Genomic DNA, 5,393 nt, shown 5'->3' on the forward strand with positions numbered 1-5,393 from the left:
ATTCCTGCCGTTCCACCTCTCTCTCTCCATGACATGCCCAAATGTGCTTCACAGAGTACTGGGTGGGAAATGCCCTTTTAAACCTACCGGCAGCATGGCAGCACAACCGCAGAACACAGGTATCACCTTTAAGTGTAGCTGCATCTGTGACAGCTCCAAGAGGTCATCAGAAGACTTCAGAAATGTAATCCTCCTGCCTATAACAAGAGCCCAAATACAAAGAATTAAAATCAGTAAAAGTAAAAATATATATTTATTGCAAAATGACAGCTATGCTAATACCACTCATTGTCTGAATACACAATTACACTTCAAGTCAACAGACCGTTGACTATGTTGGGAAATTGTAACATTTATTTTTACGTTTCTTTACAGATATCACGCAAATAAATACAAATATTATGTTTTATTTCATAATTCTTCATTTTAAATAAATGTAGCAATAAATGTAAAATTTATCAGACGGCTGTATCACATTTTGTAGCACTCTGAAAGCATAAAATGCCTGATAATACTTCACCTTCAAATACAAATACTAGTAAAGGAACATAATTTCACCAACAGGTTCTGGATGTGCATGGCAAATTTTTCATTTTCAAATACTAATCATTATTACAAACAAATGTTTTACGGGCCTGTGAGCTAAAGCAACATGCACGCACACGTACACACACTGCCTGACCAGTTGAAACATGGAGTACTGAGTTAGGACACTGATAGGCCAGTAAGGTGAACTGATATACAGAAGTGTGCAGCGGAGCATTTATAATACCATCAAACATTACAGTAATGAAAACCCTGAGTCAAGTACAAGGCAAAACGAACACCTTCTACACGCACCGAGCTGCTCAAATTCGCTGAAAATATCAGCCCATCAGTTTGTGCTGTAGGAAACAAAAATAGTAAACTAAAAAAAGACAGATTTCTAGGCGTGAGCCACACCTATTCTAAACTGACCATTACTCTGTTTACAAAATAATTAGCAAATCCCATTAACCAAAAAGCGTAAACTTCAAAGCTTACATCGATGTAGTTACAATTATTATTAAAATATGAGTCATTCAGTGCCCAATTTCAAAAATGTCACAAATATCTTAAGTTTTGTTGAATTTGAATGAAGCATGTCGTATAATGCATTTTTATTTTAATCAAGTTATACATAAACATAACTTATCAAACCTAGAGGCCATCTACCGCTACAAAATAAATTAGAAAATAATTTTACACCATAACCTGGTGTGACCTTCAAAGATTGAATTTATTTTATTTGTTACATCCTTGTGTTTAGATAATATACATCATTATAATTACATACCTGCACCTAGAAGAATGAGACAAGGATTTATTTAAGTCTATGTTTCAGTCTATTCAATTATTATAACTTGTAATATATATTTGCTTAGATGTTTTTTTTTTTTAATTGCACAACCCCTCTGGCTCAGGGCATGATACTGTTCTGTGCATGCTGTGTCCCAATTTCTTTCACTAAGACACTTTACACTGACTCAAAACATACTATAAAGGGACCACTATATCTACCAATGTATAGCCTTGTGCCTCCCGTGAAGCAGTCATCTTGTTTTGCATATGACTGAAAAGCTGAGTCCCTATGACTGCTTATTTGCTATCAATATCAAAGAGAGATGTCTATATCTGCTTTAAAACTATGAATGCAGGAGCATGCAAAGCCAAGCCACATGGGCAACAGATTCATGGTGCCTTTTCAATTTTGGACCAATACCAACATACAACAGGTCAAAAAGGGACTATTTAGAACAATTTAAGAGGAAGAAAGCAAACACTCAAAAAAAATTAAGACCAAAAGATAAGCCTAAAGGTAAAGTTAAGTTGAGAAACAATAAATCCAAAAGACAGCATGGAATCCCGTACTAAATATGAAATGTTTTAATGTACACACCACAGATGAATCCTCACAAAGTGCAGTGCATTTTGATTAACGTTCATGATTCTAATCTAAAGAGAATATAATGTAATAATCAATTGGTACCTTTTAAATACAGTAAGGGAAAAAATTGTATAATAAAAATGTGATAAAAATAGCCTGCTTAAGTAAATTCCTCATAATGAATGTTTTTATTATATAATAAATAAGATATAAAGGAGAACCAGGACTAGTTGTCATAATTTTTACTCCAGTGAATATTTCTCAGTATTTTCTGCTGTTTTGGCACATACCTTATAGTCTTGGCGATACAAAAAAGCTACTGAATATTTTTACCATTTTTTTTGTTGATGAAAATTGGCAGTTTATTGAACACACATTGACCTTTTGTGGTAGGGTATGTTGTCACATTACAGTACATGGAGACTTTAAACAGCCTCTTATTGACTGCTCTGCTAAATTAAAACAATTACGAAACGCATAAGAATTAAACAGCAAACATGTAAAAGTTAATGTACAATAACCCCAAACCATTTTTTAAGTGTCAATATTGCAATTTATAAATTGTATATTTGTAATATTTTCACAATGTAACAACACGCCCCAATATAAACCTCAAGCCCCAACCTCACATTTATGAAACGTTATAACTATATATAAATATAAATAAATTTTAGCTGAATAATCATTTTCTGTTACAAAAATCAGTTGTTATATTTTTCCTTCATGATATAGTTCATTTTGTCTGTACACTTCTTTACAAAACGGCTCAAAAATATGACGATTACGGTATTTTAAAATTCACTATAATTATAATACAAGACATTTTTGAAGTATGAAGAGAACTCTTAGTAACTAACAGAACTCTCGTCTTTGCTCCAACTAGCCACCGTCTTCCATATATTTTTGTCGGATGAAAAAAGTAAACTAGTAGTATCGAGTAAATTATTTGGGGACTTATGATACAATTTAATTGGCGAAGGCAAATCAATTTGATTTCATTTAATGCTTTAGGCTACCATACTAGCTATTGAGGAACGAACCACTTACGGACGATACCATCCAAGCGCGCAACAGAACTGCACTGACACCAGTTGCTCTGCTCGCTGTGGGCGGAGATATCACGAGCTAGCGCCACCGTATGATTATAGGAGCTTTTGGCGGTTTATTTTTTTGTCAGTAGTTTTGCCAAATGCCTTTGAAGTCTACGTACTGTCCTTAGACTAACCATACCTTAGGCTACCTAAAATCAAAATGTTGTTTTACTAAGAAAACAGACTAAACGCCAAACCACGGTGAATTAAAACGCAGTCATCCACCGCAAGCGAGAATCTCACGCGCAAAGACGGGCCTTAAATTGCCGGATAAACAGCAGCCGTCTTGGCGCATGGCTGTATGCTTTTAACCGCGCTGTATACAGTCCAGACACGCTGATAGATATACTCACTGCAGCACAGTGTTTTGGCATCACGAGTTCATGGGGTTAATGAGAAACCGTGCTCACGTGAGCACAGGTGCGTCATCTGTCTGAAGAGATGATCGCGATAAACTCCGAACGACATGCGCTAACATGTAATCACATTCAAATGAGCACCCTGCAGCCGACCAGCGGTTTACATGCGCCGTCCTGTTTGCTATGATTAAGCAACATCGCACAGTTATATTCATGAACAACACAATCACCATAACAACGGCAGACTGTATCAGACAAAAAGATTTGCGCCCCGCCACGATCATCTTACCTGTGAATTAATGAACTGTCTGTCTGGTGAAAAACATGGAATAAAACTTTGAAATGCGCTACAATAGAATCTAGTTTTCAAGCTACGATCAGACTACAGTGTTGGATGATTGTATAATTCCGCTCTGTCTCCCTTTGTTTTTCTAATGAGTATGAGCGAGACTCTGGATGAACTCCATCACCATTTTTATCAGTTTCAGACAGACTCCAGACACTCTCTGGCCACTCGCGTGTCGTGCACTGTCTGCGCAGCGGCTTCGCGAGCGCTGGCGCGCCACAGACTGACAAGCTCCAGACCAATGGAGTCCCGAACTGGAACATGATATCCAATAACAGCAGCCCAAAAATCATAACCTCTGAATGACTCCCCGGATGGATGCAGAGAGAAAATAATCTTTAGGAAACGCAGTCAAAGAAATATGATTGGAGGTGGGATGAATCAGGTTTATCCTGCAGGCATAACGCTTGCTGATATGGATATAAACTCTTGAGTCGTAGGAGAGAAGGAAACTGCATAATAATGCGTTAAAAACGCGCGACCGTAGCTTTAAACAGTTGTCTGGTTTGCATTACTAAAGGATAACTTATTTAATAAAAATAGTGTACTTGCTGATGCATCCAGTTTGATGTGTTTATATTAATTCTATTTTTAAGAGTAATAGTATAAATATAAAATAATAGTAGGATGTTGGCATTTCATAATAGCTAATATAGCCTATTAGCATATTAAATTATTAAAATATGCTTTGTGTAATTTTTGATCAATTTACAGCATTTGGATAGCTAACTAGTATACACAAACAAAGATCTGATAAAATGATTTGTGTTTTTAAACACTTTATTATTTGATCTTAATATTTTTTTACACTGTTGAAACTAAAGCCAAAACCGAATCTTTGCTAGTTTAACTAATTGTTCCACTAAGTGCTAATGATACAAATACAATAAAATAAAATAAATAAATAAAAAAGTTGGGGTAAAGATCAAATGTAACATTTTTCTTTGTATTTTTTTTTATTAGACTATGATGGAGTAACTTTTTAAAGCATTGGTGAGACTCATCACTTACAAATTCGACCTTTGTTGTTAAGCTAAAACTTCCCAAACTCTAACTGGTGAAATTGAATTTTGAAATGAATTTGACATCCCAGCAAGCAATTTTGCATTTAAAAGACGTCTATTAGACGTCTAAATATAGCCTAGACATCTAGGCTAAAATGAGGCTAAATTTGGGTCAGTGAAAATCTAATAGACGTCTAATCATAGCCCATTTATAGACTAGTCATCTATTAGACCACTATTAAATTACTACATATATACATCTAATAGACAACAAAATGGCAATCCATACATACAGCTTTTATTACAACTTGGACAACTTAAGACAATACAAAATGATAAAAATAGAAAAGAATTAATGACAAAATAAAATGTTATAAATACAATACACTTAAATATAAATATTATGATTTTAAAAAATCTGGAGTTTTTAACAACTTAAGATAATAAAAATATAAAAATAAGATATTTAAAAGAAATCTAATACAAATCAAGAGCATGTTATCACACTTAACATTAAAACATTACGGATAAATGACAACATAAAAAAAAGATGAACCCTTTTGCTGGTTTACTTTTAACAAATAAAACAACCAACAGTGAACTTAAAGGAAATGATTAATTATTGGTTTTATTTCTTGTTTAAAATGCTTCCCAACTGCATTCCTCAAGTCCAACTCTGTTGCTGCC

General features: G+C 34.5%; 1 long non-coding RNA gene across 2 annotated transcripts in view; it reads right to left on the reverse strand.

Moving 5' to 3' along the window:
• LOC107684753 (uncharacterized) overlaps positions 1 to 4,010 on the reverse strand; it is a 6,380-nt gene extending 2,370 nt beyond the window's left edge. Inside the window, exons 1-2 of one of the 2 annotated variants that reach the window (XR_001633888.1) lie at positions 3,646 to 4,010; positions 88 to 197 (exon numbers count right to left, since the gene is read on the reverse strand). This is a non-coding gene — a long non-coding RNA (uncharacterized LOC107684753). Of the gene's footprint in view, positions 1 to 87; positions 198 to 3,350; positions 3,411 to 3,645 lie in introns of those variants that run through there. The other variant, XR_001633887.1, reaches the window with a different exon arrangement.
• Positions 4,011 to 5,393: the final 1,383 nt, after the last annotated feature.

This window comes from Sinocyclocheilus anshuiensis, unplaced genomic scaffold (assembly GCF_001515605.1).
Source record: "Sinocyclocheilus anshuiensis isolate Anshui unplaced genomic scaffold, SAMN03320099.WGS_v1.1 scaffold613, whole genome shotgun sequence".
Lineage (NCBI taxonomy): Eukaryota > Metazoa > Chordata > Actinopteri > Cypriniformes > Cyprinidae > Sinocyclocheilus > Sinocyclocheilus anshuiensis.